The sequence below is a fragment of the Stegodyphus dumicola genome, chromosome 3 (genome assembly GCF_044657685.1).
Source record: "Stegodyphus dumicola isolate Sdum_Otavi_A_Nest chromosome 3, ASM4465768v1".
Lineage (NCBI taxonomy): Eukaryota > Metazoa > Arthropoda > Arachnida > Araneae > Eresidae > Stegodyphus > Stegodyphus dumicola.
Genome location: NC_140770.1, coordinates 47,045,927 through 47,058,167, shown reverse-complemented (window position 1 = coordinate 47,058,167; position 12,241 = coordinate 47,045,927). Strand labels below are relative to the sequence as shown.

The 12,241-nt window shown below is 31.9% G+C and overlaps 1 protein-coding gene across 5 annotated transcripts in view; it reads left to right on the top strand.

Moving 5' to 3' along the window:
* Window positions 1-12,241, top strand: part of LOC118200989 (uncharacterized) — a 157,078-nt gene that overhangs the window by 42,284 nt on the left and 102,553 nt on the right. The window lies entirely within an intron of this gene.

The following is a 12,241-nucleotide window of genomic DNA, read 5'->3' as shown; positions in this document are numbered from 1 at the left end:
GTTCGGTCCGAGGTTCGAATCCCGAACTGCATGGGTGTTTTCGTGGTTTTCCCCATGTGTAACGTGTATACGAGCCAGTTTCCCTTAGAAAGTCCTCCACGAAGGCATCCCTCCCCTTAGGCAGATAGCCCTAGTGTGCTTTGCCGTAATTAAATACACAAACTGTACTTCAGTTAATATAGCAAATTGCATTCTTCCTTTAATTTGGTCCAACTTGTTATTTTTTGTAAGGTATTATTATTGCAGCTGTTTTATAAAAATTAAAGTGTGAATTTTCCATTACGTTAAAAGAGTGTCTAGCTCTGGACTGCAGCACGATCTTCAAAGCGAAATCACTTTTCAATGCCAAGGAAGTAAAAAGTGGAATAACTGCAATAAATTAATAAAGGAACTCATCCATCTCAGAATTATTCTATGAGTATACATTGGTAAGGTATATGGCATTAAAGAAAAGGAACATTTACAATTTTTTTTTATGTGGATTTTAACACCCTATTTGCAATAAATAACAGGAACATCATTCTTTATACTAAAGGTAGTGATCATGACAAAGTGATGATTGGATGGATAAGACAACATTACAGCAAGGGCATACCATTTATGGGTTCAATGCTAATGGCTCAAGCCAAAGTATTTCTTGGGGAAATAGACTCGAAGCCTGAGTGCACGCATTTGACAAATTAGTGAACCAGATTTAAAAATCGTTATCATATAAAGCATGAAACAACTAAACAATTTGCAGATGTATTCATACTCAAAGCTATCTCCAGAACAGATTTAAATGGTGAAATTGGTCTGTTCTGGCATATGTGTCCTGAAATATATTGACCATCTCTTCAGGATAGAAACCAACTGTTGTCAAAGATTCCAAAGTAAGACTAACAATTTTGGCACATGCAAAGATGCTGCAGGGCTGCACTTTTCATAATAATAATAAGACATCAGGCATTTAAAGGAGTATAGGTTTTCCCTGTCATCTGTTGTTAAAGTAAAAGAGTGTGGATGTCATAAATATTAATGAATGTTTGTTTTGAAAATAATTCCATATCCAAAGCTTGGCAACATAATGATTATTTTACCAGATGGTTGTAGATGAACTGTCTACACCAGATGATTACCTGGTTGTAGACAATTGTTTGGCTCATGTTTCACTTCAGGTTTTAGTAAAAATGGTGTTTCTGTCTTATTCTTTCCTGCAAATAATAAATTCACCATTAAACCTATGGGTATTTGAGCCCTGTACTTTTTGAAATGCAGATATAAAGTAACCTTTTTTAAAATCTGTGTTAAATTTTCTAATGCTTAAAATACTTTAACATGAAATCTGCTATGTGGAGGATAGTGAAGTCGTGGGAGGACTTGTCTGCAGATATTTTTTAAAATGCTCTGCATAACTTATGACTCGTTATCATATTTAATGGTGATGATAACCATGAATTTGAAGGTTTTCAGATAGTTTTCCTTTTGATGGAGTTTGCGCAGTTCTCTTTAGTGCTAATAAATGAAGATGATACAAGTGACTACTAATAGTGAAAAAAGTGATGAACATTTTGTTGAGAATTAAAATTTTGATTGACAGTTTAGTGGGAATTCTCAACAATTACGCAACTTGAAAAAGTGGAACTTTTATACTGAACAAGAAATTATATCTGTCTATAAAATTAAAGAGGAAGTATTGGAAGCGGGGAGAAGAAACAGATTTAATACTTTAACATTGAAGGAAATGTTTAACCAAAAAAAAAAAAAAAAATGTTTTTCATTTTAAATTATATCTAAAGGGGCCTTTTTTTAACATTTTGTGTGTTACCTTTATTTATTAAATATTATGTTCATTGAACTTAAAAAATAAAATTAAGTTTAACAGCAATGTCACAAAATAATTTTAAAATGAGCATTTCTTTAGAATTTCCGATACACAGTTCCGTGCGCTGAAGATAAAAAGGTTTTTGTTCCCCCATAGAGTGTTGCCATTGCTCGCTTTTAAATCGTTGAGTTTGTTAATCAAAAATTTGTTAAACATGCGACACATACTTTTAGTAAGTGTAATTAATTGTAATGCCTTTATGAAGTGCTAGGATGTAGGCCCGTCACTGTCCATCATGCCATCCTCCCAAAGTTATTCAGAGTTTAGACAACAGACTGGGAAATATTGAAAGCTTCCACCCAATACATAATCTCCACAGTGTTTGTGGGAAAATGCATAGTGTGCTTAAGCCAACACAAGAAGATGAAATATTTTGGTGGATGGAAGAAACTCCTAAGTTAAACATATGCACACTAGCCAGGAAGCTTAATATGGAAAATATATATGAATGGAATTGCCGCCAACTCCATTCATATTCATAGATATAGAAAGCAGATTTTTTCAACAAGTACAAAAAATATATACAAGCATGTTATCAAAGATAGTTGTTACAGTCATGCAAATGAGTCTAAATATACAGATAATATTGAAATTGATAATATCAGGAGTACATTTAAGTATGCTGTTTTATTGCAAAAGAGTGGTATGGTATTGTCCATCGCTATCCACTAAGTTTTCCCGACTTTCTGGAAGCATATGGGTACCGTGTCGATAGAATACCATCTTTCATGGCTATCTACTAATCAACTCTATTTTTGTAGCTTCTTATGATGTGAAGCATTGCTTAGACAGGCCATGAGTCATCAGTCAAAACAAGTAAGGTTTTGACTGGAGCCGCAATATGTGGATGAGCATTATCATCAGGGCTGTGGAGTCGGAATCGGAGTCTGGCAAATTTTGGAGTAAAAGGAGTCGGAGGTGGAGTCGCTAAAAACACGTCGACTCCAACTCCAGTTTTTGTTGGACAGTTTGAATTTGAAATTAAATTAAAATGAATTGAAAAAAATTAATAACAAGCTGAGTTATTTTTATTTATGGACTATACATTAATAAATGTTATTTTCTATTTTATTTGTTGGCAGTGGCGATAAAGGCAAAGCATATTTTGCTTCCCTTAAATAAAACTAAGACTAATCTAAATCAAATTCATGCTTTTCTCTGTAAATTAAAATAAAATAAGCTAACTTGCCTTTACATTTAAAATCATTTGATTGAAAGAAAATTAGCATTATGCTAACTCATAATAAACATTCGCCGATATCGGCGTACATATAATACTTGGCCAACCTGCCGATCTCGACGTCATCGGCCAATCAGCGGCAACCATGTTAGCTTACCACCGATTGACCTCCGATCAAAATTTGCATAAGGAAAACTAAAGCCACATTATTGACCTAGTAATAAATAAACATAAAGGAGGAGGATGGATGAGATATTTGCCATTAGTGATTAAACTGATTCATTAGTTACTTCATACAAATCTCGGTGGCAAATTTAGGTAAGCAGCAATAGCAGCAAGAACTCCCAAAATTGATGCTATTCTTAGGAAGCGAGCAGGAAAAGGAGCAATTATTGATCAAACAGTGCGATAAGGAAGTGCATATTTGATGATAAAATGGCTGTTAGAATTAAGAACGTTTTTAGAAGATGTATATAACCCTAATGTTTCACTAACAGAAAGACTGTGGAATGAACTTTCAGAATTGAAACTCTGCACTGTATATAGCCACAAAAAAGCTGCAGTTTGAAGAATTGACAAGAAGTGAGAATGGGATGTTTGTTCTTTCTGAAATGGAGGGCTTATTGCAGAAGGAATCATTTCTTCAATTTAGAAAAAAGAAACTAGTTTGCTAGACAATGAGATCTTGCTGGTTTCAATGTATGGAGATCCGAAACACCGAATTTTCTTGGATGACGAACAAATTAAAAAGGCAAGGATAGTCATCTATGAACTTTCATTAAGAATGGAATTATTCTCAGAATAATTGGAGAATTCAAATCAGTACAGTCAAACTGCAGACATTGCAATTGAGTCTCTATCATTCTTTTCCCAATGATGAATTAGATTTTGAGAAATATTTTTTGATAATATTGAAAAGGGCTAAGGCAAAGCAAATGAAAATAAAAAACAAGAGCCTTTAGATATAAAAATGAAAAAATACAAATAAGATTTCTACACGCCCTTTGAAGAAATAGAAAAATATGATTATGCTTTCAAGACACCTCTTTTAGAACTTATAAAAATATATCCTGAAACGTTAAAAGAAGTAGCTCTAACAGTAACAGCTCTTCCTCCTACTCAAGTTAGTGTGGAAAGACACTCTTCTCAGCTAAAAATTTATCAAATTGGATCTATGGCCCTCCAACAAAGAAAATCTTGCTGAAGCTATACTGTTTCTTAGAAATAACTAATGCCAGTTTTTCCATTTCATAATAAATGCTACCTAATATCAATAATTTGCTATGCCATCATTTTTTTTCTGTAGCATCTATTACTTCTTTTATATTAAAAAAAAATAAGCTGTAACCCATGTGTATATGTTTACGTATATATACATGAGGGAGTTGGAGTCATTAACCCCTTAACTGGTCAATTTTTTTCCAGAAATGTTCCAAAAAAAGCATATTTTTTTTATTGCATATAATTAAAGGCCTAACTTAGTATAAAAGGAAAATGAAAGAATGTTTTAAAAAATTTTCATAAATAATGAATTTAAGCATTTTTTTATTTTATAACTTTGTAACACAAATGCCCCTACATGTTGGCTTTTTGTAATCACGGAGTTTATGCAGTGAAGCCTATTATACAGATCTCACGAACTGCGAATCTAAAAGAAAACTTACCATACGTTAAAAATTCATACTTCCAATACCATTGTTGAGTAGTCCTTTTTTGTGTGATACAATGTAAAACACGGTGTCAGACAAAGTCCTACATCACAATCAGGACAGAAATACTGTGTTTCCTTTCAGATTCTCTTTCCACTTTCATTCCTCCTGGAACAGCATACAACACATTGTCAGGCAGGTCTAAGTTTTTTCTCTGTTGGAGCAATAACTTCTATGAAGTGTCTCTTGGTCAATCTCAAAGGATTAGGCTCAGAACCAGGTCGTCCATATTTGCAAGTCATCCCAGAATGGTATTTCTCGATAATTCTGTCAACAAGATCAACTGTAAATGAGTTTGTAATGTAACTGAGTTTTCTTTCTACCTTTTTTACAATATACGACATACGAGTTCCATACGGCAATATCAAAAATGTGGAAAAAAATTTTTCTATAATATTTTTTTCCTCTCTTTCTAATGACTTCAAAATTTTTCAAATTTTGGTCCATGCAGTCTACTCCTCCTATTGTGTTATTGTAATCCATAGCAATTTTTGGTTTGTGTTTCATTTCAGAGCGGACCTGTATTTCTACCTTTGCAGTATTATGAATAGTAGACAGTAATGAAACATTCTTTTTGTCCATCCACTTCATAACAGTAACTTTTCCTCTTTGAAATGCAATGATTTCTCCTTTTTTTAGTTTTTTCTTTTGCATTTCCTTTGGGACTTCTTTTCTCTTTAGATTCAGGATGCCATATGTATCCGTTCGACACAAAATTAATTTATCAGCTAATTCTGGCAACGAATAATAGTTATCCGTTGTAAGACAATATCCTTTATGCAGTAACGGATGCATCATTGTCATAACAACTTGTGACAAAATACATAGATTTGAAGACTCTGGTTTCAGAATAGTGTTTTTGCCTGTGTATATTATTACAGAGCATACATAACCAGAAATCGATTCGCACAGCATGAAGCATTTTATTCCAAATCTTGTTCTTTTTAGGGGAATATACTGCTTCCACTCTAATCTTCCTTTGAAAAGCATAAGGCTTTCATCTATAGTTACATCACGTTGTGGTGTCACCGTCGAGCGAAACTTCTCATTCAGATGTTTCAAAACTGGCCACAATTTCACTAATTTTGGGCATTCGTGACTTTGTGCATCAAATGCTGAATTATCCGAAAAATGTAAGTATCGTTGCAAAAGGTGAAATTGACGATGAGTCATTATTTGGGGAAAAAAAGGCGTGTACGTGGAATGTCTCTTACTCCAGTGCTGATCAACTGCGGGCTTCCTTATAATTCCTTGCAGTATAACCAGAGCAAAAAATATATGCATCTCTTCCTGAGTTGTTTGTTCCCAAAATTTACTTCTTGAGAATTTTTTTGCAGTGCTTGACTGGATGCACTGTGTCGCATATCTGTTTGTTTCTTCCACAATTTTATTCATCAAAGAAGAATCAATAAATGCTTCATAAAATTGTAGTTCATCAGAAGTATAAACAATTTGTATATTTACTGCTGGAACACCAGTAAAATTGAACCTGGGACACGGAAGAGGCGGATTTTCTACATCAATTTCAATAAAATTTCTAGCAGAAGTCAAGTCTTCATCGGAGCTGATCTCACTACACGTGTCATCTGAAGAATTATCCAGAACATTACAAGACAGTTCTGAATTTGTATCCGAATCATCAGAAGCATCTAACAATAGAGTATCATCATCTATTGTATCATCCATAACTAAAGAGCTTTGAATTCACAACCAAAAAACCGTGTAGCAAAGCTTTCAAGAACCAAGAATGCAAAATATTTTCGACTTCGGTAACAAAAGAAAAAACTGGTTAGAATGATTTTAAATAGTATGGACAAGCTACGCCATCTATTGAAATCTTCTAATACTAAAGCTTCTCTTTCAATATATTAAAAATACGGGCAAATCAAAATAAGAAAGGGGGAAATATCGATGCACGTACACCATACGGGCAAACCAGATGTGCCCAATGATCAGTAGCCCGTACACTGTACGGGCAAACCAGTTAAGGGATAAAAATTCCAGGACTCTGAGTTGGTCATTTTCCCTACAGACTCCACAGCCCTGGTAATCATGCAGGGGAATAAATTTTGTCATGTCTTGAGTAGTAGTAGGTGCATTTTTCTTTGATTACTGGATTTAGTCTTATCAGTTTTGTTTGGTAAAGAATCCCATTGGTGGTTTTGTTCAGTTTGAGCAACTTATACGACACCAAGTTGATTCCACCATATATACGGCATGATTTTTTCCCCATGAATTTTCAGCCTAGCTGTCGATTTTAAAGCATGGCCAGGTGGTCCCCATGATTTCTTCTTCTCTGAGTTATCGCAATGGGATTATTTTTCATCACCAGTGATTACGGAATGCAAAAAAAGAAAAAAATTTTTTTATGCCTACCAAGCAGTATTTCACATGTAAAGAATTGGCATCGGTTCATATGGAACCCAATTTCCTTCTTTTAAATCACTCCCAATGATTTTAAATGATCTGAAATTGTTTGTTGAGTCACTCCTAATGTAAGTGCAGGTTCTACTTGCATCACTGTTACCACATGCTTAAACCATCAGTTGCACGAATATTCATCCAATAATGCTTCCAATTATGCATGCATCTTAAATTTTTGAAACCACTCATGACAAATTCTTTCAAACATGACTGTTCTTTCATTCATGACTTTTCTTTCACCATATGCTTCTGTAAGCAACTGAAGCACCTCTGTTGCAGATTTCATCAAAATAAAGAATTAAATTAAAAGTTCCTGCAAATGACGTTCATTTGTCTTGTAACTTGGCATTTTCGCATGAAAAAATATGTGATACGGGTGCAAAATTGCTAACATTTCAAGGTTATATTGTCAGCAGATGTTCAAGCTTATGATATGACGTTTTACATCAGACAATTTTAATTATAACTTACTGGTGGTGCCATTATTTGTCAAGTGGTGGAGACTTATTTATACTCCCAATAATATTATTATAAATAAAAAATTGATTTCTTCTGGATGATTTTCTTTACCTGGGAAGAAACTTGCCAACCTTCCAGCGAATGCATCATTTCCAAAATCTTATTTAAACTTGATGCTGGCTGTAATATATTAAACCTTGTTTAGTAGAAAAGAATGCATTGTTTCTGAAATTTTTAATTATGTAATGCAGTTAAGATTAAAGTTCAGTATTTAAATTTATCCAATCAAAATTGCAAAATACGTCATTACCTGCAACAGCAAAAACTTTTAATTTATTGCACTGTTTTTATGAGAAAATAAATTGAATTTTTTAATTTCCTTTTTTAATTTAATTTTATTTTCTATTTTTTCCACATATATTTTTCTGCGCTCACTTCTGTGAATTTAGATTCTGAAGCTGAATTTTATTTATCTCTAACAAAAATGTCTTTGTTTTTGTTTCATATGTAATGAAGTAAACATAGATGTAATGATGTTGTAGATAGAGAAATACTGCATTTTTTGTAGATTTAGATCTGTAGTGAAGAGAAACTTGGGAACCGAAGCAGATTAAACACTCATCTTTTTCTCAGTAAACACGCTGCGGTCACAAACAGCTTGGCGCTATAATTGGTACCTATTTCAAAATGCTTATATTTTTGATAGCTTTCTGGTGAGAAGAAGCTAGCAGCAGTCTATCTAAGCCGAAGTACAGAAAATAAAGTGTTCTGCGTTCAGCATGAAATCTCAATTCAGGATGAGTTAGTTTCAGTTTCATTTGACTGGATAATTATGCTTTAAATTTGTTATTGGCTGTGAGTTTTAGTTCTATTTACATCTATTATGCAAGAGCCATGAGACATGGTTTAGTTTCAAAATAATGCAGTGCAGGAAAAGATATTGCTATTTTTAGAACAGAGAGGAGAAATACTTAAATTAAAATTAACATTAAGGGTCTGTTGCTAATTTAAATTATAATTTATATTCACATTTTTAAAAACTTATATTTCCACTTTATCTTTCATGTATTAATTACTGAAAAAAAGGTCATTGGGATCTTATAAATAAGATTAAATTTTGTAAAAAGTTATTTAAAAAATTGTAATCCTCCTGCAGTTGAGAGCACTAGGTGGGCTTTGTTTATTACTAAAGCCAGAAGTGATGCTCACTTTATTATGCGAGTACCTAATAGGCGGGCCACCATTGCCTTTTATGAACGGACAGGAAAATGAAACATTTAAGTTGGTAACAAAAAAAGGGCAGATGACACTATTCAAAATTTTCTCTGTCCATTGATTCAATCAATACATTGTACACTGCAAAAAAAGGGGGGGCAGTTCTGTATCTCCTGTTCTACTGGGACAATTGACGAAATTCAAATTGCGTTTTTCGTGTCTCAAAAGTGAGACTTAGGATATATATTAGATTTATATATAGCATTATTCTAACAATCGCACAAGTAGTTTTTAAAAAATTAGCTCTCAAAATTTTAGCTCTTCAGTGTTAATTGAATTTGGCATGTATTTATTAATATCTCTTTTTTTATTAAACTTTTTTGATTCTTCGTTTCACATTTTGAACTTCAGGTCCATTCTAAATAAAATTTGCCCATTTTTCATGATTTATTTTTAAATAATTTTTATAAATTTTTTGAAAAAATTCTCAATTATAACCTATAAAATTTTTACCATCATCTTAAAGTAGGTGTGTTTCTAAGCATACCTGCAAAAAATTAGTTTTTATTCAAAATTTTCTAAGATATACACAAATTTACATATTGGCACGTTTTGAAATTTGGTACCTTTTTTTTTAGCGATAATAATGCCAAATGTGGCTTATGGATTTTGTTATAGTGAATTGCCACAGCTATTTTCGACCTTAAATTTCAAATTAATTTTGATGGAGAATTAATTATAAGAAATTTTCTTCCTCGATGATGCGTAATAAATATTTATTGATACTATATAAAAAGCTATTTTTTAAAATTGTAAATGAAATTAAATATCTTTTCTGATTAAAATTTCTTTTTCATCCTTTTTTTTTTAACTATTTGTAAGAGTAAATTTTTACTTTCGCTGTGTTATCGTCTGCTACTTCACCTTAACTTCATTTAAACTGAATTGTCTAAAACTGAGAAAGTTTATTTGATGTTTATTTTCACAATGTTTTTAAGTAAACAGAATGTTAACAGTTTGTGTCATGTCCCAGCTTTAAGAAATATATGTATAATTATAAATTTTTACATTAATTCTCTTAGAAAGAATGTTTTAAATAGTAATTTTCTCTCACATTGTAGATTATATAAAAAACATATTTTTAATATAGAAATTATTAGGCTTAAAAACTCTAAATATTATGATTTAGGTTGCTTGCACCCGATATAAAAATGGGCCACTTGGTGGTACAGGATAAGCGCTGCTGGAGTGGTTTATTTCTTGCTCATTTAACAAAAATCTTTTAATTCAAATATTTATCCTTTGGACTGCTTTAAACTTTATTTATAGTTAAAATGTCTAGAAAATGAAAAGCTGTCTTCAGCTGAAATGCATTTGATTCAAATGATATTTTAAAAAAATTGACAAGAATGCAAAATTTATGGAAGTGTAACAATCAATCTTAATTTTCTTGTGTCAGCACTGAAAACAAATGTAGAAGGAAATTAGAATAAAAAAAGCAAAGAGAAAAAACACTTGGATGTGTACACCAGCAAATAGCAGCAGTTTGTACTAACGGAAAAGACAAAAACAATATCATTGCAGGTTAAAGTGAAGAGCGACTGGTTTACGACTGTATGGTTGTATAAATTTAATACGTCATAGAATATCATATCGTGTTGAAACCGGAGCATCCTGTGATTTCTCAGTCAAATTAAAAATTTATCCAGTGACGTACATATATGGATATCATCTAAAGATGTTTTCTCTCTTGATAAAACCAGTCTTTTCTTTCATCTAATACCTTCAAGATGTCTAGCCTCTAAAGACTGGTAAAGGTTCTGACCAAATACTGATGAAATGGATTGAATTGGATTATTAAGTTATGGCAAAGCAGGTCTATCTGCTTAAAAGGAGGGATGCCTTTGTGAAGAACTTTCGAAGGAAAACCAGCTTGTATACATGTTACACATGAGAAAAACCACAAAAACGCCCATGCAACCAGCTCGCTCGCTGGGATTTGAACCCCACAGCGAACTACTAGTGTTCAGCGACTTTACCGCTGAGCTATTTGTGGGCCCTTTTGAAATGGAAGGCCATAACTTTATTAAAAATTAATGTCAGAAATATAGAAATGTTTCAAAAAGTTGGGTGCTTTTTAATATACTTGCAGAATGTCTGAAGAAAAAGAGCAAGCCATTAAGAAGAAAAAATAAATTTTTACATTAAATTTAATATTTCTTTTAATTTAAAAATTTTTTAATTTCATGATATTTGATTCTTGCAATTACAAAAATAAAATATTTGACTAAAATATGAATGACATTTTAAGAAACTAAATGTAAGATGGTAAAATTGTGTAAAATTTATAATGATAAAACAATGATAAAACTGTTTAAATCAGTGCACGCAAGTCTTCTTAAGTTCAAATGTCGGATATACATTACTCTTATTTATATATCTTCTCTGAATGGAACAATGAAAGGCGTGTTAACTGTGCTTTACTGTATTTTCCCTTTTAATATATGCAGTTTTCAAATGCTTCGTAGTCTGGGTCACAAAGTATTCTTCCAAATGAAATGCAATTCAAATAAATAAAATCAAATTCTGGAAAATTCATATTGATAAATATATTTAAAATACGCAGTTCAAGTGAATAGAAAATTCTAAAACAGTTATCTGAAGAGACAATGCAACATAAACAATTAAAATAGAAGTCTAAACTTAAAAATTACCTAAAATAATAACTATGATGAAAAATAGTGTAACGAAAACTATTTAAAAAAAATAAACATTTTATGCACCTTTTATTTAAACTATGCAGTTCGAATGAGTAAATAGAAATTTTTAAAACAGTTATTTGAAAGAAGCCATGCAACTTAAACAAATGAAATTTGAAAAAGAAAAAAACTTATTTAAAATAATAACAATTAAAATTAAAAATTTAATATAAGGAACATTTTTTGAAGGATCGATGTGACTTATTTTCCGCTCTCGAACAATGTAAATAGGTAGCCTTATATTAAGAAGTTTGCCAAGTGAGCTATTCTTAGTGCAAACTGGGAAAAAAAAAAAAAAAAAAAAAAGCATCAAGATAAATTTTTTAATTCTCCATAAATTTCACACCACATTTTACAAAATTTAATACTTGGGCATAATTTGAGTCGTAGAATCGAACTATGTAAAAAAAAATTGGTATGTTATTTCGGAAAAGGTCCGATTTTGTGTCAAAATACCTATGTTGGAATAGTGCTATATTTAAATCTAATACATATCCTAAGTCACGCTTTCGAGACATAAAAAATGCAGTTTGAATTTCGTCAATCGGCCCAGCAGAATGGGAGATGTAGAACTGTCCCCCCTTTTTTTCACAGTGTACAATCAGTTAATCAGTTGTATATTACACAATCT